General features: G+C 43.3%; 1 protein-coding gene across 4 annotated transcripts in view; it reads left to right on the forward strand.

Annotated features, from left to right (window-relative positions):
• The first annotated feature begins 507 nt into the window (after positions 1-507).
• Positions 508-22,754, forward strand: part of ZRANB1 (zinc finger RANBP2-type containing 1) — a 69,573-nt gene continuing 47,326 nt past the window's right edge. For 2 of the 4 annotated variants that reach the window (XM_054437186.2, XM_054437188.2), the window contains exon 1: positions 508-901. The gene's annotated coding sequence lies outside the window, so the exon portion shown is untranslated. The remainder of the gene's footprint in view (positions 902-22,754) is intronic. The other 2 variants (XM_063670373.1, XM_054437189.2) reach the window with 1 other exon arrangement.

Below are 22,754 nucleotides of genomic sequence, written 5' to 3' on the forward strand. Positions count from 1 at the left end.
GGCAGGGGTAAGAATCGGACACTGCAAAACGTAAATTTAAAAAATCAAACCATCACAAAGCACCTAGAGCTTTGTCTTCCCTGGTGTTTTACGAAGAGCTTCAAAGTCCCTTAGAAAAAGTAAAGCAGCATCTAGTTTATAGGTACATCACTTAGGATACGTGAGACCTGGGGGTTAACTTAAAACTCTGGCGCATCTGTCGCAGAGAAGAGGCAAAGCGCGCGTCCAGACACCGCCGAGGACGCCCTCCAGGCAGCCGTCAGCCCGCGCCCCCGAGCGCCACGCACCCCGCAGCGGTCCGGCACCCTCAAGACCGCAGTCGGCAGCGGAAAGGAACGGGAACGGGGCCGACGCGCGCCGCCGACTCACAATCGGGGCCGCGCGCCGGCTGACGTCACCCCGTTTCGACCCGCCTCCTGAGCCCGGAAAGAGGCGGTCGCTCATTGGCTGCGCCGGCGGCGGCCTCGGGGCCAATGACAGGGCGGCAAGCGGCGGGGTCTGGCCTTGACGTTGTGCCGCTCGCCGCGGGGTTTATTTGGCTCCGGATCCCTAGGCCGCCGCCATTAGGGGTCCGCAGCGCCCGCGGCTGCCTCCCACGTTTCACTGCCCCCGCCCCCCGGGGCTCCCCAGCCTCCGCGCCTCCTCTCCACCCTTCTACCCCGGCCTCCGGCAGCCGGGAGCCGCGCGCGGACCCTCGGAGACCATGTCCTGACTGAGGGGAGAGGGCGGAGGCGGCAGCAGCGGGGCGGGCGGCGGCGCGGAGGGAGGCGGAGAGGGGCCGGGCTCGACTCGTCGCCGCGGGCAGCGCGGGGAGTCGCCGCCGCCGCCGCCGCCGCCGCCGCCAAGCGCCCGTCGGACGGGGAGGAGGAGCAGGAGCTGGAGGAGGAGCCGCCGCCGCCAGGTAACCGGGCCCCGGGGGGCGCCCTACCGCGGCCTGTCGGGCCCCTTGCTTCCAGGCGGCGCCCAGGTTGCCGGGCCTCCCGGGCTGTCCGCCCGCTCGGCGCCCCAGGGGCGACCGCGTTGCAGGCGCGGGGAGAGCAGGGGCCCGGGCCGCCGCTGTCGGCGCTTCCATCTTGGGCGCTCCGGGTGCGGGGACGGCCCGGGGGCTGTGGGAGGGCGGGTCCGCCCAGCTTGTTTACCGACCGCCGGCCGCCCGTGGCTGGACGCGGTGCCGGTCCCGCCGCCGTTCTTCCGCCAGATTTCCCCACAACTTCTTTTCCTGCGGGAGACGGGTCGGCGAGTGGGGTTTCGCTCCCACTCCGTAATAGGCCGTAAACAGTTGGGTCCATCGCCACAAGTTGGTTCTGGTGTCTCCAAACTTGTATTTCAGTCCCTCGGCCGCTTGCTTTCCACCTCCTGCGGTGGCCTCCAGTTGCCATTTCTAGGAAAATAAAGGTGGGGGACGACGAGGCGGGTGGGGAGGAGGAGCTGGAGCTAGTGGAAAGATTCGTCTATTCCTCCTGCTCGCAGTAACGAGTGTTCAGTGCAAGGCTCTGCTTTTTCTCTGCTGTGGTTTGGTGCGGGTCATTTCACAGACAAAAGAACTGTAGTGAATGCTGGCATTAAGCGCAAGGGACAGGCAGTTTAGGTTAAGCCTGGAAGTTTGAACCGGCCCATTATCTTTGAGATACACTGGTGTTTTGAAACTCTCTTGCTGAGAATTTTGTCTTTCAGTCAGTTGATTACCCTTTTCTGAGCGCCGCCCCATCTTACCAGTATTTTGGTTTCACCGTGTTTATGATGATGTTAATAAATCTAATGTGCAAAAATACCGTTTTAGGAGCACAATTGGAGATAATTTTTTTTTGTTTTTGAGACGGAGTTTCACTGCACACAGGCTGGAGTGCAGTGGCGCTATCTCGGCTCACCGCAACCTCCGCCTCCCAGGTTCAAGCGATTCTCCTGCCTCTGCCTCCCGAGTAGTTGGGACTACAGGCATGCGCCACCACGCCCGGCTAATTTTGTATTTTTAGTAGAGATGGGGTTTCTCCATGTTGGTCAGGCTGGTCAGGCTGGTCACGAACTCCTGACCTCAGGTGATCTGCCTGTCTCGGCCTCCCAAAGTCCTGGATTATAGGCGTGTGCCACCGCGCTTGGCATGAGAGAAATCTTTAACTCTGGGACCTATTATATAATGAGTGATTTCTTTACCTGTGTGTTTTAGTTAACTTCTTTTATCACTTGTGCAGCATCCAGCAGTACCCCTGTTTTGGTCAAACATGGATGACTCAGTGTACAAACCATAAGCCAGGGGAAACCATAAGGAATTTTGATCTTGGCTTGTGCCAAGGCTCTTGGGAAAGTCATCTGAACTATGGGAGAAATAAAGCTGGATCTTGTCTCCTTGTTATTATTTTGAATTAAATAAGGTAATTCTAAAAAAATTTAGAATCCTCTTGACTTTTGGCTCTAAAGATAGTCAGTCTCTTTATACTAAAATTTTATAACATTGTTTTTATTGGGCTGTTGGGGGTTTACGAGGTAGTAGGACAGTAATGACACATTTTGCTCTTTGGAGGAGGATGTTATCTGAATGTCACGAGGGATTTTATTTCTGTTGCTGTTTCAATATCTTTTATTAATGCCTCAGAGCATTGGGACACCCATTTATTTACTCTTGAAATGTGCTTGGGTATGATGAACTCATTCATGGTAATGTATTTTAAGCTCATGGCCTTGATCCCTGTCTGTACACTGATAGGGGTTATGGCATGTCACATTTAAAGTCTGAGGATTAACATAGTTTTGGAACTCATGATCTGGTCGTACAATATATGAGGCAAATTGCTTCATATGTGTAGTTGATACAGTGAGAGCTTGTCCATGTGCTTTATAATAAATGTAAACTTTAAATCTGAATTACAAAAGTAGACCACTGGCCAGGCCGGTGACTCATGCCTATAATCCCAGCACTTTGGGAGGTTGAGGCGGGCGGATCGCCTGAGGTCAGTAGTTCGAGACCAGACTGGCCAACATGGTGAAACCTCGTCTCTACTAAAAATACAAGAAAGTTTGCCGGGCATGGTGGCGTGTGCATGTAATCCCGGCTACTCACGAGGCTGAGGCAAGAGAATCTCTTGAACCCCGGAGGCGGAGGTTGCTGTGAGCCGAGATCCAGCCACTGCACTCCAGCCTGGGCAACAGAGCGGGACTCCATTTCAAAACAAAACAAAAGTAGACCACTATTAATTTGGTTCAGGGTTTTTTTTTCCCTCCTCCTTCTTCTTCTTTTTTTTTTTTTTGAGATGGAGTCTCGCTCTGTCACCCAGGCTGAAGTGCAGTGGCGCGATTTCCGCTCACTGCAAGCTCCGCCTCCCGAGTTCACGCCATTCTCCTGCCTCATCCTCCCAAGTAGCTGGGACTACAGGCGCCCGCCACCACGCCCGGCTAATTTTTTGTATTTTTAGTAGAGACCGGGTTTCACCGTGTTAGCCAGGATGGTCTTGATCTCCTGACCTTGTGATCCGCCCGCCTCGGCCTCCCAAAGTGCTGGGATTACAGGCATGAGCCACCGCGCCCGGCCCCCGCTTTTTTTTTTTTTGAGACCTAAGTCTCATCACTCTCTTGCCCAGGCTGGAGTGCCGTGGCGTGATCTCGGTTTACTACAACCTCCGCCTCTCGGGTTCAAGCGATTCTTCTGCCTCGGTCTCTCGAGTACCTGCTGGGATTATAGGCGCGTGCCACCACGCCCGGCTAATTTTTGTATTTTTAGTAGAGACAGGGTTTCACCATGTTGGCTAGGCTGGTCTCGAACTCCTGACCTCAGATGATCGTCTGCCTGCCTCGGCCTCCCAGAGGCTGGGATTACAGGCGTGAGCCACCGCACTCGGCCTGATTCGGTTCAGTTTTGTTTTTTGGGCATTGCTGCTTGCCTCTTCCTTTCCAATAATAATCTCTTGTGTCTGGGCTTTGGATACTTATCCTCTCATTGATTTAGTATTCGATTTGGAATATTTGTGCTACACTTATGCTTTGGGTAAATACTTGCACATTTGAACACTCTTACCTCCTCATATCACAACATAAAGACTTACAGAAAACTCCTTTATACGGGCAAAATAAAGTTCAAGCTTCTCTGTAGTCTGGCACTGATCCATTCTTCAGTCCTAACTCTAATTTATTTGTGAATCCCTAACTCTAGCCACACTAACTTGCTTATTGTTCCTATGAAGTCCCTCCTCTTGGCCTTTCTTTATGCCATTCTTTCTGTTTGAAATCCTCTTCTGCTTGTATTCATGGAGACAATGTTCTGGGCCAAGAGAGGTCCTGTCTCTAGAGAAGCCTTTTTTGACTACTTTAACCCAAGGGATCTATTCAGTCTTCTCTTGTGTGAGACTTTTTTTTCTTAGAGTATGCTAGCCTTGATTTCAGTTTATCTTTTTATGTTTCTATTTTGCTTCCCAAGTAGTTTTTTAAGACTTCTGTCAAATGGGTATAACTCTATATACCGTGTATCTATCTATGGAGACCATATATTCAGCACTGAAAATATGAATACATGGTCTGACGAAGTATTTTTGGTTATAGAGGTATTCTAGGATATGCAGTTTGTACTGTAGTAAGTATTGGTGTTTCTGGGACTTTATGGTTTATGAGACAAATACCTGAAATTATGGCGTCTCTTTAAAAATTTGGTTGGTATGTTTATATCTATTATGAGCATACTTCTTTGCCCTGTAGAGGATGTTCAGCATTTTGATAGTGTTTGTGTCATATTATTAAAATAAAAATTAAATATCATGTTTCACTGGTTTACTTCAGGTTTGGGTCTGGAGCAGTTACTTGGGTCTTGGATGCTAAGTTTGGTCATTCCGTATTGTATGGAGGTAACATTTAGCATCATGGGAAGGAGAAAATAATCTGTAGCCTCAGTTTGTATTCTTAACCTCAGATGTTGGCAGCGTGTGTCACCGATGATAAGGCAGATGAGACAGGAGAATATGTGATTCACTACTGCTACCTGTCAACTGTCTTGGATGAAAAATAAGCTGGTCCACAGAATTTTTGTATACCAAGGATAATACATGTAATTATGTAGTACATAGGTGAATGCTGATGCATTTGGAAAATAGGCGTGTGTGTTGTGTTTTATGAGTAGGAGATACTGGTGTTTTATGGGTATGCAGTCTCTTGGCACTAAACCATCTTGACTTACCTACTGCATCTATGTGAAAACCTGTTCTCTTTCTCCAGTTCAATAAAATATTTTTCCCCTTGAAATTCATTTTTAGAAAGTATATAAAAACTATTTTTTTTCAAGTGTCAGAAACCTTTTAGCATCATTGAAGTTAAAATGACTGTTCATAAACTTTTCAGAAATAGTAGGCATTTTTACTTCGGCTACTAGATTTGTAAAAGGTATTTTCATAGAATTATACCAGTGATTTCACTACCTGAAAAATCTGGATCTGTAAGCATTCTTTGCTTTTTGGGAGGGTGGTATTTTGGTTAATTCCATGAAGTTTTTGTCAAGAGCCATAAGTTTGAATTTTAAAATGGGGGTTGGCCAGGTAAATTGAATATAAAGTTGATATTTTTTCTGCTGCCTAGTGATTTAAATTAAAAAAAAATTTTTTTTGAGACAGGGTCTTGCTCTGTCTCCCAGGCTGGAGTGCAGTGCTGATCATGGCTCAACAAACTGTCCTCCCACCTTAGCCTCCCAAGTAGCTGGAACTGTAGGTGTGTACCATTGTGCCTGGCTTCTTAAAAAATTTTTTTGTAGAGACAAGGTCTCTCTATATTGCCCCCAGGCTGGTCTTGAATTCCTGGGCTCAACCAATCCTCTTGCCTTGGCCTCCCAAAGTGCTGGGATTATAGGCATGATCCCCTGAGCCCAGATTTTTTATATATATATATATATATATTTTTAATAGGGTCTCACTCTGTTGCCCAGGCTGGAGTGTATGACATGATCACAACTCACTGCAGCCTTGACTTCCCAGGCTCAAGCTATCCTCTCACTTCAGCCTCCCCAGTAGCTGAGACTATAGATGCGTGCCACCACGCCTGGCTAATTTTTTTTTTTTTTTTTTTTTTTTTTTTTTTTTAAGACGCAGGCTCTCCCTGTCGCCCAGGCTGGAGTATAATGGCACAATCTCGGCTCACTGCAACCTCCACCACCCGGCTTGAAGCGATTCTCCTGCCTCAGCCTTCTGAGTAGCTGGGATTACAGGCACGTGCCACCATGTCCAGCTCATTTTTTTGTATCTTTTAGTAGAGGCGGGGTTTCACCGTGTTGGCCTGGCTAGTCTTGAACTGACCTCGTGATCTGCCCGCCTCTGCCTCCCAAAATGCTGGGATTACAGGCGTGAGCCACTGTGCCTGGCCTTGCCTGGCTAATTTTTGTATTTAGCCATGGTAAGCCACTGCGCCTGGCCCTAAATTTTTTAGTAATGAAAAAAATAAACTACTACGCAGGCATGGTGGCATGTGGCTATAGTCCCAGCTATGTGGGAGGCTCAGGTGGGAGGATCGCTTGATCCCAGGAATTCGAGTCCAGCCTGGGTGTATTAGTTTGTTTTCACATTGCTATAAAGAACTACCAGCCGGGCGCAGTGGCTCACTCCTGTGATCCCAGCACATTAGGAGGCCAAGGCAGGTAGATCACAAGGTCAGGAGTTCAAGACCATCCTGGCCAACATGGTGAAACCTCATCTCTACTAAAAACACAAAAATTGGCTGGGCATGGTGGTGAAACCTCGTCTCTACTAAGAACACAAAAATTGGCTAGGCATGGTGGTGCACGCCGGTAGTCTCAGCTACTCGGGAGGCTGAGGCAGGAGAGTTGCTTGAACCTAGGAGGCAGAGATTGCAGTGAGCTGAGCTACACTCCACCCTGGGCGACAGAGCAAGACTGTCTCAAAAACAAACAAAAAGAACAACCTAGCTGAAGCCAGGCGCTGTGGCTCACACTTGTAATACCAGCACTCTGGGAGGCCAAGGCAGGTGGATCACGAGATCAGGAGCTCGAGACCAACCTGGCCAACATGGTGAAACCGTGTCTCTACTAAAAATTCAAAAAAATTAGCTGGGCATGGTGGTGCGCACCTGTAATCCCGGCTGCTTGGGAGGTTGAGGCAGGAGAATCTTGAACCTAGGAGGTGGAGGTTGCAGTGAGCCGAGATCGTGCCACTGCACTCCAGCCTGCCTCGGAAGAAAAGAAAAAGAACTACCTGAGATTGGTAATTTATAAAGAAAGGGGGTGTAATTGACTCACAGTTTCTCATGACTGGGGAGGCTTCATGAAACTTACGGTAGAAGGTGAAGAGAAAAAAAGCACCTTCTTCACAAGGCAGGAGAGAGAGAGTGAGCAAGGGAAGTGCCACGCTTTTAAACTATCAGATCTCCTGAGAACTCACTCAGTATCTCAAGAACAGCATAGGGGAAACTGCCCCCATGATCCGGTCACTTCCCACCAGGTCCCTCCCTCCACACATGGGGATTACAATTGGCAGTGAGATTTGGGTGGGGACACAGAGCCAAACCATATAACTGGGCAACATAGCAAGACCCTATCTCTTACAAAAAAAAGAATTTTTGTTATTTTTATTGTTCATATATTGAGGGCAAACTGTCCCTCTCCTGAACTAACACACCACAGTTTTGGTTTTTCATGCTTTGTCAAGTCAATTTTTAATGTGGGTGGTCTCTTTTTTTTGTTTCAGATGGGGTCTTGGTACGTTACTCAGGCTGGTGTCAAACTCCTGAGTTCAAGTGATCCGCCCGCCTTGGCCTTCCAAAGTGCTGGGACTGCAGGCTTGAGCCTCTGCGCCTGGCCGTAATGTGGGTGGTTTTAATTCATATAAATAAAAAATACTTGAATGCATGGTGTTAATTGGAATCAGTTGCAAATCTTTCCAGTTTTTTCTTAAAAAAAAAAAAAAAAGGCAGCTTCATTGAGGTATGTTTCGTATACCGTAAAATTCACCCCTTTAAAGTATACAATTCAGTAGTTTTTAGTATACTTACAGAGTTGTACAGCCATTACCAACACTGTATAATCCTGGAACATTTTCATGACCCCAAAAAGAAACTCTGTACTCATTAAAGAGTCATTTCCCCCTTGCCTCAGCTCCTGGCAACCACTAATCTACTTTGTCTCTCTAGATTTGCCTATTCTGGATATGTCATGAATGGAATTGTACAATATATGACCGTTTATGTGGCTTTTTTCACTTATAATGTTTACAAGGTTTATGTTGTGGTATGTGTCAGTACTTCATTCCTTTTTGTGGCTGGCTAATATTCCGTTGTATAAGCAGCATTTTGTTTATTCATTCATTGATTGATGGGCATTTGAATTTTTTCCACTTTTTGGCTATTATGCTGCTGTGAGCATTTGTGTACAAGTTTTTGTTTGGATGTAAGTTTTTTGTTCTCTTGGGTATATACCTACAGATGGAATTGCTGGGTCGTATGCTAATTATGTTTAACCTTTAAGGAACTTTCTGCCTGTTTTCCAAAGTGGTTGCATCATTTTACTTTTTTTTTTTTGAGACAGAATCTCACTTTGTCTGCCTAGGCTGGAGTGCAGTGGCATGATCTCGGCTCACTGCAACCTCCGCCTCCTGGGTTCAGGCGATTCTCATGTCTCAGCTTCCTGAGTAGCTGGGACTATAGGCACGCACCACCATGCCTGGCTAATTTTTGTATTTTTAAGTTGTATTTTTTTAGTAGGACGAGGTTTCATTATGTTGACCAGGCTGGTCTCGAACTCCTGACCTCAAGTGATCCACCCGCCTCGGCCTCCCAAAGTGCTGGAATTAGAGGCATGAGCCACTGCTCCCTGTCCATTTTACATTTCTGCCAGCAATATATGTTCCATTTCTCTACATCCTAATCAACACTTGTTATTGTCTGTTTTTTTTAAAATCGTCATTCTAGTGGAATGGCATCTCCTAGTTTTTATTTGCATTTCCCTAATGACTAATGATGTTGAGCATCTTTTCATGTGCTTCTTGGCCATTTGCATATCTTGTTTAGAGAGGTGTTTATTTCAGTGTTTTGCCCATTTTTCATTTGGGTTATTTGTCTTTTTGTTGGTGATTTTTTGCAAGAGTTCTTTATGTATTCTAGATACAATTCCCTTCCTATATTTGCAAATACTTTCTTCTGTCTGTGGGTTGTCTTTTCACCTTCTTTATGGTGTTCTTTGAAGCACAAAAGTTTTTAATTTGATGAAGTCTGGTTATCTGTGTTTTCTTTTGTCACTTGTGCTTTTGCCTAACCCAGGGTCATGACAATTTATGTTTTCTTCTAAGAGTTTCTTAGTTTTAGCTCTCAAATTTAGGTCTCTGATCATTTTGAGTTGAGCTTTGTGTATAATTTGAGGCAGAGGTCCAACTCAGTTTTTTTGCATGTGGCTGTCTAGTTATCCCTGCATCATTTGTTGAGATACACTTAGTTGTAGCACTGCACAGTCACGCGTTGCTTAAATGTTCTGAGCAATGCATTGTTAGGTGATTTTGTCATTGTGCGAACATCATAGAGTCTACTTAGACAAAACCTAGATAGTATAGCCTACTACACAATAGGCCATGGGTTCTAGTCTGTTGTTCCTAGGCCATAAACGCTGTGTAGCATGTTACTGTATTGAATACTGTGGTGTTTTTCTCACACAAAGATAAGTATTCATGAGTGTAAACATAAACATAGAAAAAGCACAGTAGAAATATGGTGTAAAAGATAGAAAATGGTACACCTATATAGGGCACTTACGATGAATGGAGCTTGCAAAACGGGAAGTTGCTCTGGGTGAGTCAGTGAGTGATGAATGAATGTCAAGGACATTGCTATACACCACTGTAGATTTTATAGACAGTGAACACTTTGGCTACACTAAATTTATTTAAAAATTTTTCTTCAAAAATAAATTAATCTTAGCTTATTGTAACTTTTTAACTTTATAAATTTTTAATTTTTAAAAAAACTTTAGACTTTTGTAGTAACACTTAAAACACAAACACATTGTGTAGCTGCACAAAAATATTTTGTTTCTTTAGATCCTTACCTTATAAGCTTTTTTTTGTTAATAACTAGGACACACGTTAGCTTAGGCCTATACAGGGTCAGGATCATCAGTATCACTGTCTTCCACCTGTACATCTTGTCCCACTGGAAGGTCTTCGGGGGCAATAACATGTGTAGAGCTATCATCTATGATAACAATGCCTTCTAGAATACCTCCTGAAGGACCTGCGTAGGGCTTCTTTACAGTAGACTTTTTTTTTTTTTAAAGTAAGTAGGAGTAACATTGTAAAGTAACAATAAAAAGTATAGTAAACAAACTGGTAACATACTTACTATCATGATCAGATATTACGTACTGTATATAATTTTACATGTTACACATAGCTAGACTGCCAGCACAGTAGGTTTGTTTACACCAGCATCACTACAAACATGTGAGTAATGAATGTGTTGTGCCATGACATTATGATGGCTTTGACGTCACAAGGCAAATTTTTCAGCTTTGTTATATAACCTTATGGGACCACTGTCACATACACAGTCTGTCTTTGATTGACACATGGTTATGCAGGCCATCACTGTAATTCTCAACTGTAAGTTGATTTATTGCAAGGCAGGATTCCCTGGATATATGAAGAAATTATCCCTATTCTGCAGCAGAAGGAAAGGATCTCTCTTAGTGTTGCACAGTAAAAGTTGGAACAATACACTTGTGAGTGGAATTCTGAAGACATCACTTCTGTGATTTTTAAACCACTTCTAAATCCTTTCCTCTTTTGTTTGTGGTGGGTAATTAACTTCACTTTTTGGTATTTAATGGAGCTAAAGTTTATTTTTAAATGGGAACTAGTTCAGTTTTCTGAACTAACTAAACTTTTTGTGGAATACTATCTTTTGATACCAGCAGAATATTAAGTTTCTTTTTATTGACTAAATGATTAATAAGCAATGGTTACATGCAGATACTGTTTAGGGACATACTGAGTTTTTCACAGTTGAGTGTTAGAAACAAATCATAATCCAGTAAACTAAGAACTATTTTAGAAGTTTGTTTTGAAGTGGTAAAGAAGGGGTTAAAGGCCTGGTGTGGTGGGTCATTCCTGTAATCCCAGCATTTTGGGAGGCCGAGGCGGGCAGATCACTTGAGGCCAGGAGTTGGAGGCCAGGAGTTGGAGACCAGCCTGGCCAACATGGCGAAACCCCATCTCTACCAAAAACACAAAAATTAGCTGGGCATGGTGGCACATGCCCATAATCCCAGCTTCTTGGGAGGCTGAGGCATGAGAATTGCTTGAACCTGGGAGATGGAGGTTGCAGTGAGTTGAGATCGCATCACTGCACTCCAGCCTGGGTGATAGAGCAAGACTGTCTGAAAAAAAAAAAAAAAAATAAACCGACTAAGTTTATTCAGTAACATGAGGTTGGGGTTGATCAGGATGGGCTTTACCGAGGTGGGAACATTTAAGCTGGTCTTTGAAGGAGGAGTACCAGATTTCTAGGTATATAAAACTGGGTAAGAAGGGGAATAGGAGTAGGCAAGCATCCTGTTACGAGTGAAGACATGGAGACATGAAAATTATATGTCATCTTTAGGGACTAGCAGAGGCTACGGTGTAGCCGAAGCATGCGGATGAGGTTGGAAAGGCACTCTTAGCACTTGATCCTCACCTTCCCCTGGGGCTGGGAATTAGAAGAGAGGCGTGATCTCCTTAAGTGTGGATCATCTTTACATATGTGAAGAGCCATTACCCACCCCTCCCCAACTGTGCAGCTGTGAGTGTGTATTGGGAAGATATGTTAGGGATATTTGTGGTATATATTAGAAGTGTTGAAGGCATTGTTTTTATAGAAATTATTTTAGTAAATTTTTTTTTTTTTATTGGGCACCTGCTGTGTGATTTGAAGTTGCTTAGGATTTTCTAAAAGATTACATAAAATACTGTTGAAAAGATGATTGCATACAAAACATATAATCTGTTCAATGTTAAGTGTGTTAGAAAGCACGTATACTAGATGTTGGGATACATCTGTGAACAAGACAAAGTCTTTGCTAATTGTGTTCTATTTACGCTCTAGTGTGGAGAGACAAATGCAGAAAGAAATGTCAGATAGTGATAAGTGCTGTGCAGAAAATTAAAGTAGGGTGATGTGATGGAGAATGCCTGAGTGGTCAGAGAAAATCTTTCTGAGGAGGTGACATTTAAACTGAGATCTTAATGGCAAGAATGACATGTGGAAAATCTGGGGAAATAACATTCTAGGCAGAGGAGATTTCTAATACAAAGCCCCTAAAGGGAGAATGATCTTGACTTGTAAAAGGAACAGAAAGTCACTTTATGTAAAAATTTGTAACTAAGGCTGGGGAGTTTTAATTTTATTTTGTGTAAGGATGGTGGATAGAGTGGAAGTGCTAGATCACTTAGTCTCTGCAGTAATTCAAGTCACAAATAATGGTGGCTTGGAATGGGGTATAGCAGGGGAGTCTGGAGTGAAGCAAACTTTTGGGGACTTGTTTAGGAGGTAGTATCAGTGGTAGCTAGCTAGTCTGTTTTATAGCCTGATAATCTTGGGCAATGTGTTTATAATCATGGAAGGTTGTGGTGCATTAGTGAGAGGATACTGGAGTCAGAACTGGGGTTCACTTCCTAGCCTTGTGACCCTGGACGAGATGTTTCACCTCTCCTGAAGGCACAGATTCTTTTTTTTTTTTTTTGTGACAGAGTCTCACTTGGTCGCCTAGGCTGGAGTGCAGTGGCGAGATCTCAGCTCACTGCAACCTCCGCCTCCAGTATTCAAGCAATTCTCCTGCCTTAGCCTCCTGAGTAGCTGGGATTACAGGTAGGCACCACCACACCTGGCTAATTTTTTTTTTTGTCTTTTTAGTAGAGACGGGATTTCACCATGTTGGTCAGGTTGGTCTCGATCTCCTGACCTCGTGATCCACCCACCTCTGGCTCCCAAAGTGCTGGGATTACAGGTGTGAGCCACCGCGCCTGGCCAACACAGATTCTTATTCATAAAAATGGAGGCCGGGCGCCGTGGCTCATGCCTGTAATCCCAGCACTTTGGGAGGCCGAGGCGGGTGGATCATGAGGTCAGGAGTTCGAGACCAGCCTGGCCAACATAGTGAAACCCTGTCTCTATCAAAAATACAAAAATTAGCTGGGTGTGGTGGCACACGCCTGTAGTCCCAGCTACTTAGGAGGCTGAGGCAGGAGAATCACTTGAACCTGGGAGGCAGAGGTTGCAGTGGGGTGAGATCTGCTGTTGCACTCCAGCCTGGGCAACAGAGCGAGACTCTGTCTCAAAAAAAAAAAAAAAAAAAAAAAAAAAGAGATGGGGTACTTTAAGAGGGAAGGTACCTGAGGATTCAATGAAGTTAGTGTTCTTTACCTGAAGCTCCGTACAAAACTTAAGTTGATGTTACGTCAAGCTGGCAAGTGTTCGTGATGTTAATTATAGGACTTCGGTTTTGAAGTGATCAGTTTTAGCCCTCCACTTAAAGATAGGTAAGCCATTATGGTCCCCATTTTTTCAAATGAGAGGCTTGGGTTCTAAGGATTTGGCTAGTATTTCAGATGTAAGAGAGGCAGAGGGACTCAAACTCACATTTTGGAAGTGCAGTACATTTCCTTCCTTCCTTTCCTTCTGTCTTTCTTTCTTTCATGGATTCTCGCTCTGTCGCCCAGGCTGGAGTGTAGTGGTGCAACCTTGGCTCACTGCAGCCTCCTCCTCCTGGGTTCAAGCAATTCTCCTGCCTTAGCCTCCCGAGTAGCTGGGATTATAGGTACCCACCACCATGTCCAGCTAATTTTTGTATTTTTAGTAGAGACGAGGTTTCACCATGTTGACCAGGCTGGTCTCAAACTCCTGACCTTAGGTGATCCACCTGCCTTGGCCTCCCAGAGTGCTGGGATTACAGGCATGAGCCACCGTACCCGACCTGGTACATTTTCATATATGTGAGAGAACTAGGTATAAATATCAAGAGATGAAAGTGGTTTTTCCATAGTAAAGCATATTTCTATGCTTTAGTGAAAGATAATAAATTATTAAAGGGAAATATTATAGGATATTCTTGACGTATATATTTGGAAGAGTAGCTGAGAAGATACTTAAAAGATTAATCATGGCTATGTGCAGTGGCTCATGCCTGTAAACCCAGCACTTTGGAAGGCTGAGTCAAGAGGATTGAGGCCTGGAGTTTGAGATTAGCCTGGACAATGTATGAGACCTTGTCTCTAATAAAAATTTAAAAAATAGCTCGGTGTAATGGTGTTCGCCTGTAGTCCCGGCTACTCTGGAGGCTGAGGTGGGAGGATCACTTGAGTCTGGGAGGTCGAGGTTGCAGTGAGCCATGATCATGCCGCTGCACTCTAGCTTAGGCCACAGAGTAAGACCCTCTCTGTTAAGAACCAAAAATCAGTTAGTCATGAAGGGCTTTTTATGCTCTCTTAAGGATATAAATATATTTTTTGGAGACAAGATTTTGCTTTTTCTCTTGGCTGTAGTGCAGTGGTGTGATCATAGCTCACTGCAGCATTGACCTTCGGGCTCAAGTGATCCTCTCACCTCAGCCTAGCTGGGACTACAGGCGTGTGCCACCATACCCGGCTAACTTTATAACAATTTTTTGTAGAGATGGAGTCTCACTATGTTGCCCAGGCTGATCTTGAACTCCTAGGCCTCCCAAGGTGCTAGGATTACAGCAGTGGTTCCTACCGCTCCAGCCCTGTGTCCTTTTAAATACTCTCCGTTATTATTATTTTTTGAGACAGAGTCTTGCTCTGTTGCCCAGGCTGGAGTGCAGTAGTGTGTTCTCGGCTCACTGCAGTCTCTGCCTCCTAGGTTCAAGTGATTCTCCTGCCTCGGCCTCTGCAGTAGCTGGGATTACAGGCGCCCACCACGACTCCCGGCTAACTTTTGTATTTTTGGTAGAGACAAGGTTTTACCATGTTGACCAGGCTGGTCTTGAACTCCTGATCTCAGGTGATCCGCCCACCTCAGCCTCCCAAAATGCTGGGATTACAGGCGTGAGCCACTGAGCCTAGCCTAAAAATACTGTATTTTTTAGAGCAGTGTTAAGTTCACAACAAAATTGAGCAGAAAATACAGAGAGTTCTCATACACCTGCTGCCCCCATGTTCCCCCCACTGTCTACATCCTTCTGCAGAGTGGTATATTTATTAACAATTAATGAACCAACATTGACACATAATCACCCAAAGTACATAATTTACATTAGGATTCACTCTGTAGATTCTATGGGCTTTGACAAATTTATAATGAAAAGTATCTATCATAATAGCACACAATGATTTCACTGCTCTAAAACTCCTCTGTGCTCTTTCTATTCATCCCTTCCCTCTAACTCTTGCAACCCCCCCGATCTTTTTACTGTCTTCATGTTTTGCCTTTTCTAGAATGTCATATAGTTGGAATCATACATTATGTAACTGTTTCAGGTTGTCTTTCACTTAGTAATACGCATTTAAGGTTCATCCATATCTTTCTGTGGCTTTATAGCCACAGATTTGTTTTTAGAGCTGTATAATATTCCATTGTCTGGATGTACCACAGTTTATCCATTCACCTACTGAAGGACATCTTGGTTCTTTCCAACTTTTTGCAATTAGAAAAAATTCCCACACTATATGGGTGTAAAGATTTTTTTTTTTTTTTTTTTTTTTTTGAGATGGAGTCTCACTCTGTTGCCCAGGCTGGAGTGCAGTGGCGCATTCTTGGCTTACTGCAACCTCCGCCTCCTGGGTTCAAGTGATTCTTGTGCTTCAGCCTCCCAAGTAGCTGGAACTACAGGTACCTGCCACCACACCTGGCTAATTTTTTGTAATTTTAGTAGAGATGGGGTTTTACCATGTTGGCCAGGCTGGTCTTGAACTCCTGACCTCAAGTAATCCACCCACCTTGGCCTCCCAGAGTGCTGGGATTACAAGTATGATTTTGAATTCCCACCAATAATGAATGAGAGTTCCTGTTGCTCCACATTCTTGACAGCATTTGTTAGTGTCAGTGTTTTGGATTTTAGCCATTCTAGTAAGTATGTGGTGGTATCTCAGTGTTTTAATTTGTGATTACCTAATGACGTATGGTGTATTTTTGTATTTTTAGTAGAGACAGGGTTTCACCATGTTGGCCAGGCTGGTCTTGAACTCCTGACCTCAGGTGATCAGCCCACCTTGGCCTCCCAAAGTGCTGGGATTATAGGTGCGAGCCACCCCCCGCGTTTGAAAAGATGTTCAACATCTTTTCATATGCCTATTTACCACCTATATACATTCTTTGGTGAGGTGTCTGTTCAGATCTTTTGCCCATTTTTCAGTTGAGTGGTTTTCTTACTGAGTTTTAAGAGTTCTTTGTATATTTTGGATAATGGTCACTTATCTTTTGCAAATTTTTTTTCTGGTTTTTGGTATTCTCATTCTCTTGACATTGTCTTTCACAGAGCAGAAGTTTTAAATATCAGTGAAGTCCAGCTTAATCAGTTTTCTTTCTTTCTTTTTTTTTTTTTTTTTTTGAGATGGAATTTTGCTCTTGTTGCCCAGGCTGGAGAGCAATGGCGCGATCTCGGCTCACTGCAATTTTTTTGAGATGGAATTTTGCTCATGTTGCCCAGGCTGGAGAGCAATGGCGCGATCTCGGCTCACTGCAATTTTTTTGAGATGGAATTTTGCTCGTGTTGCCCAGGCTGGAGAGCAATGGTGCGATCTTGCCTCACTGCAACGTCTGCCTCCCAGGTTCAAGCGATTCTCCTGCCTCAGGCTCCTGAGTAGCTGGGGTTACAGGCGCGCGCCACCACGCCCAGCTAATTTTCTCGTATTTTTAATAGAGACAGGGTTTCACCATGTTGGTCAGGCTGGTCTCAAACTCCTGACCTTGTGATCCGCCCGCCTCAGCCTCCCAAAGTGCTGGGATTACAGGCGTGAGCCACCGCGCCTGGCTGACAGAAATTAAATTCTGAATGAAGTAGCATGTTCATAGTTCTTGCAAAAGTTGTTTTATTATTATTTAAATGCTGGATTGCTGTGTATTTTTGGAGTTAATTGTTCCATTTCCATATATGTTTAAGAAAACTGTCGTCTTTCATCCAGTTAGATTGCAGGTTCTCTGAGCACAGGGACAGTGTTTTGTCTAGTTATATCTCTCCATATTTCTGAGTGCGTGGTAAACCTTTGATAAATGTTGTCGTAGGTTGTTACATTAGTGTTGTTTGGGATTGTGATTTAAGGTACATGATTGACCTGGGATGTCTCAAACTGTAAAGGAACTGTGCTCTAAGATAGGTTCTACTGAAGCTCAAGACATCTGTATTACTCCCGCTCACTTTCTTGTTAGGACTGAGGAACTGAAGTGTTCCGATAGAGTAAGTATGTAAAGAGCTAGAAATCCTCCTGAGATGACAAGATGAACAGAAAGAGCATTAATATTGTTTCATGCTAGATTTGACACAATGTAAGTTAACTTTTTGTCTTTAAGATCTTCTTTCATTCTAGTCAGTGGATTGCTAATTGTCTAGTGGTTTAAAAGAAAACAAGACTATTAGAGTTGTAACTTTTATTACAGTTTTTTCTAATGTAGCCTTGACAGATTAAAATGTAACATTTAAATTTGTTACATTTTGAAGACTTAGGTTTGGTTGGAATGAAGTTAGTTGTAGTTGTAGAGGGTAATCACCTCAGTTAATTAAGGCATAGTGCTGATAAGGCCAAGGTCACCCTGGCAGGTGTTACTTAGTTTTACTTTGTCCAACTTATCCGCAAATTCCTGGGAAGTGTACAGTATGTTTAGTTCAGATCTACTCATTTGATACAGATGCCATAGATAATAGTGACCTCTTTTTATAGGAATGCCAGCTCATTTTTGAGATCTAATTATTGATTATTTACATACAATTTCACACTAATTTAGGACTTTTAGAAGATACTTAATGGTTGCAAAAGTTTTGTACTTGTGTCATTGTCATAACAAGATTTGAATAGTTAACCAGCTTATGGGTTGCCACAGTGCCAAGTCTGTTGTAGGATGGTAGACTTTCAGAGCAGTGACGAAAGGAACAAACATTTATTGAACAATTTTGTGGCTCTTAGTAGTCTAATCCCTTCAATTTGTAGATGGGAAAACTGAGGCTCAGAAATAGGAAATTCTGATTACGAATTGAGTTTTGGACATGGTAAGTGTGAGAAACTTGTTAAACCTTCAAATTGAGATGTCAGGTGGGCAGCTGGTTTTACAAATCTTGAGTTAGGGGAGAGATCCAACTTGGAGATACAAATTTTTAAATTATCACGAAATAGATGATATTTAAAGCCTAGGGATTGACTAAGATCCCCAAAGTAGTTAGAGGTTAGAGAGACGAGGACCAAAGCTTGGGGCACTTGGCTCTCATTCAGAAAGATAAGGAAGCCAACAAGTTTGAGGAAGAAAAGCTACTGAGATTGGAGGAAAACCAGGAGAATGTCTTGGAAGCCATGTGAGAACAGTATGTTTAATTGTGGATTGTAGAACCAGAGAGCTTCAGACTAAACCATTTAACAAATAATTTAGTGATGGTTGTGTTTTGCCTAAGAGTTCTTTTTATTTCAAATGCCGAAGTTGCAGAGGCAAAAGTGTTTAATAATTTCGTGGATTCAATTACATGTTACATGTTTTTTAATGGGGCTAGAATGTGAAGGTGCTGAAGTCACGGCTTGCTGTGTAATATTCTAGGTATTTGTTGATGTAGTTCTATACTTCAGTATGGACCTAACTGGTGTGTTACGAAATGAGAGAAAAACAGATGTAATAGGTTTTGCTCAGTTTATAATCTGGTCAAGGATATAGGAAGACATAACAAGTGTATCAAACATGAATCTTAGTCCGAAAACTCAGTTAGAAAGAAGGTACCACGTTTGCTTTCTTTAAATTAACTTGATTTGAATTCTACTTCTTTGGCAAGAAATTCAACCTCAGTCATCCTTGGGGCCCCCTCTCTTCTTGTTATTGGAAGGCATGGTGTCATACGGTTCAGAATTTGCCTGCATTGGTTATGGTATTGTCTTCCATTGCCCTCCACAAGGTTCCATCAGGTTCTGTGGCTCTGCCACCAACTGTGGGCCCTAGTGCCTGTGGCTTGACACCTAGTTTATATCTAGCAGACACTTTTTACTGAGGTCTTGCTGCCTGTTCAGTTGCTGCCATGGAGTTGATTCCATCCTCTTTAGAATTTCTTCTGAGATTGCTCACAAGGTCTACTCCTTTCTTTCATCAAGTCATTCAACATGGCCTCTTCTTGGGTTTTACTAAACACAAGGTGCTGGTCTACCTTCCGTGCCACTGTAATCTCTGAACAAAGGTTTTTGAAAGCCTGGCTGTTTGACTGGAAATCGAAGGGAGGGATGGAAATAGAAGGCTGTGAGTGACATAGAAAAAACATATGAATTAGTGTTCCAAAAACTAGCCCCAAGAGGAAATATAAAGTGCCAGACGTCAGTAAAAGTATGGTTGCTTGGAGTGTACTTGGAGTGATTTGAAAACTTCATGAAGATGAGACTTGAACTGAACCTGAAAGGGTGGGTAGAGTTCATTATAAATGAGGGTGTCTGTTGTGCTTCTGTATCTAAGGCAGTACCTTCATGTGTATGTTGGGTGGTGGTGACACATGCATGAGTCAGGGGCGTGTGTCGCATGTTGGGGAGTGAGTGTGTGGTGTGTGTGTGTGACAGGAAGGAGTTGAGAATTTATACTGTTGCAGAAGATCCTCAGAAAGAGAATTGTGGAACGGTCAGTTGGGTGGATTTAGAAAGGGAAGATGCTTAGAAGGCTTTTATGGTAGTTCTGACCTGAACTGGAAAAGGATTGATGGCAGTGGGAATGAGAAGACAGTAATTAGATAGAAACCACTAGAAAGAATCTGTGGGGAGAAGGCAGAATTTAAGGTGATTCTGAGTTCTCTGCTGGGTGCAGAGGTATTAATAGTGTCATTAATGGAAACTGGAGAAGTCAAGATAGGAGTTTGTTGTGAGAAGAAGATAAGGGGTTTAATGGAGGATTTGATAACCTGGTGGAGCCCTGAAATGAGGTTAGATTTGTAGATAAAGGGTTTACCATATCATCGATCTTCATGATCCTGCTCTAGACCGGTTGTTTTTCCTGTTGACTATTGCGAAGAAGACAGTGATGAAAGAATATACTGATGAGAAAAGAGATGAGTATGTGCGATATTTTGGCTTAAGAGTTAAGTAGTTTAAAGTTTTTTATTTACAGAAATTTTATAGTTCAAAATTGCTTTGTAATGTTTTAAGAGCCTGAAAATTTAACATGCTTGGAAAATCCTTTTTAGTTTTAGCTTTCGTCTTTATATCCCTAAGATGTTCTCTGAGCATTTGTAAATCTCCGCAGATTTATATTAATAAGCTAATAAATATTTATACTAGTAAGTATAAATTTGTATTAATAAAGCTAATAAAAATCTTTAAGGCTGCTTTTTTTGTTGTTGTTGTTGTTTGAGATGGAGTCTCGCTCGGCCGCCCGGGCTGGAGTGCAGTGGCGCAATCTCTGCTGACTACAACCTACACCTCCCAGGTTCAAGCAATTCTCCTGCCTCAGCCTCCTGAGTAGCTGAGTAGTATAACTTCTCATCATTTGAAACTACTGGCAGTTGAGCTTATCTCAGTTTGTTTCCTGAGTTTGCACTTGAAGAGAATTATTTGTGTGTGTGTTTTTTTTTTTTTTTGAGATGGAGTTTTGCTCTTGTTGCCCAGACTGGATTGCAGTGCTGCAGTCTCGGCTTGCTGCAACCTCCACCTCCCGGGTTCAAGTGATTATCTTGCCTCAGCCTCCCGAGTAGCTGGGATTATAGGCACCTGCCACCACACCCAGCAATTTTTGTGTTTTTGGTAGAGACGGGGTTTCGCCATGTTGGCCAGGCTGGTCTTGAACCTCTGACCTCAAGTGATCCACCCGCCTCGGCCTCCCAAAGTGCTGGGATTATAGGCATCAGCCATTGCGCCCAGCCGAGAATTATTTCATTTCTTCAGTTCTCTATGATTGTTTAGTAGGTGGTTGGGGAAATTTGTAGTGTAGCTACAATTTTGAGGAATTGACTTCAGTATAAATATAATTTTTGTATAGTGTTTAGTAATGCTTCACAAATATTAAACATGACAGTATAAAAAATGTTCAATTATGTAAGTCCCTTTCCCCTGCCTGCTATTAGTACATACACCGTAATATTTGTGCACTTTTATTATCTGAATTGGAAAGTATGTAATTAAAAACAGTTACGAATTTAGTACTTGTAAATTTAGTAGTAGTAAATGGTTGATATATTTAGAGACATTATTCATTCTACAGGCAGAGCTTGATGCACAAATGGATTCCTGGTCTCCTTGGTCCACAGGATGAGAACAGTTGGTTGCATTTGAACCAAGAAATATTTGTCTTAAGAGTAGCAGTTTTGTCCAGTTCTCCTTAAAGAAGGCCCAGATTATGTTGATTTTATTGTGGTTTTCTTTTACCAATTAATTGAAGTTTGAGTCCTTGGACTGAATTTGCAAATCTGCTTTGCATGCAAAATTAATCTTGTAAACTAAATTTACTTGGGTGTATGAATATATTTAATACTTAAAGTGATATTTAGTAAGTTTTATTTCAAGGTAGAGTATTAACTTTTAGAGCTGGCTACTTTGGAAATAATTTTATGTACTTTTTGGAATGTTTTGACATCTGGAAAAAGTGTACTCTGTTAATTTCTTCGTAATACTGCAAAAAAACACATAGTTCTGTTGATGTTATCCTTGCTGTTCAGTGCTGTTTACTAATTACCACAGTTAGAAATAGCTGTCTCAGATAATCTTCAATGAATTTTTTCTTTTCTTTCTTTCTTTTTTTTTGAGACAAGGTCTCACTCTGAGTGCAATGGTGTGATCATGGCTCACTGCAGCCTCAAGTACCCTGGGCTGAAGCGATCCTCCTGCCTCAGCCTCCTGAGTAGCTGAGACTACAGGCATGTGCCACCACCCTGGGCTAATTTTTGTATTTTTTGAAGAGATGGGGTTTTGCCATGTTGCCCAGGCTGGTCTCAAACTCTTGGATTCAAGCAATCCACCTACTTAGGCCTCCTGTGCTGGGATTACAGGCGTGAGCGCCCAGCCACTCTTCAATGAATTTTACCTTGCAGTTACTAAACAAGATTCCTGCAATGTTTCAAGTTCCCTCAGAGTGAACGCTGTACATCATTACTTTTTTTTTTTTTTTCCTTGAGGCAGCCTTGCTCTGTCATCCCAGGCTGAAGCACAGTAGCACAGTCATAACTCACTGTAGTCTTGAACTCCTATACTCAAATGATACTCCTTCCTTGGCCTCCTGAGTAGCTGGGACTATAGGCACAGGCGACTGCACCTGGCTAATTAAAAAAAAATTTTTTTTTTGGTCGGGCGTAGTGGCTCACGCCTGTAATCCCAGCTCTTTGGGACGTTGAGGCAGGTGGATCACTTGAGGCCAGGAGTTTGAGACCAGCCTGGCCAACACGGTGAAACTCCGTCTCTACTAAAAATAAAAAAATTGGCTGGGCATGGTGGGATGCACCTGTAGTCCCAGCTACTCTGGAGGTTGAGGCAGGAGATTTGCTTGAACCTGGGAGGCGGAGGCTGCAGTGAGCCAAGATTGTGCCACTGCACTCCAGCTTGGGTGACAGAGTGAGACTGTATCAACAACAACAAAAATCGTGTTTTTTTTTTTTTTTTTTTTCCTTTTTTGTAGTGATGGAGTCTTGCTATGTTGCCCAGGTT

The sequence above is a fragment of the Pongo pygmaeus genome, chromosome 8 (genome assembly GCF_028885625.2).
Source record: "Pongo pygmaeus isolate AG05252 chromosome 8, NHGRI_mPonPyg2-v2.0_pri, whole genome shotgun sequence".
Lineage (NCBI taxonomy): Eukaryota > Metazoa > Chordata > Mammalia > Primates > Hominidae > Pongo > Pongo pygmaeus.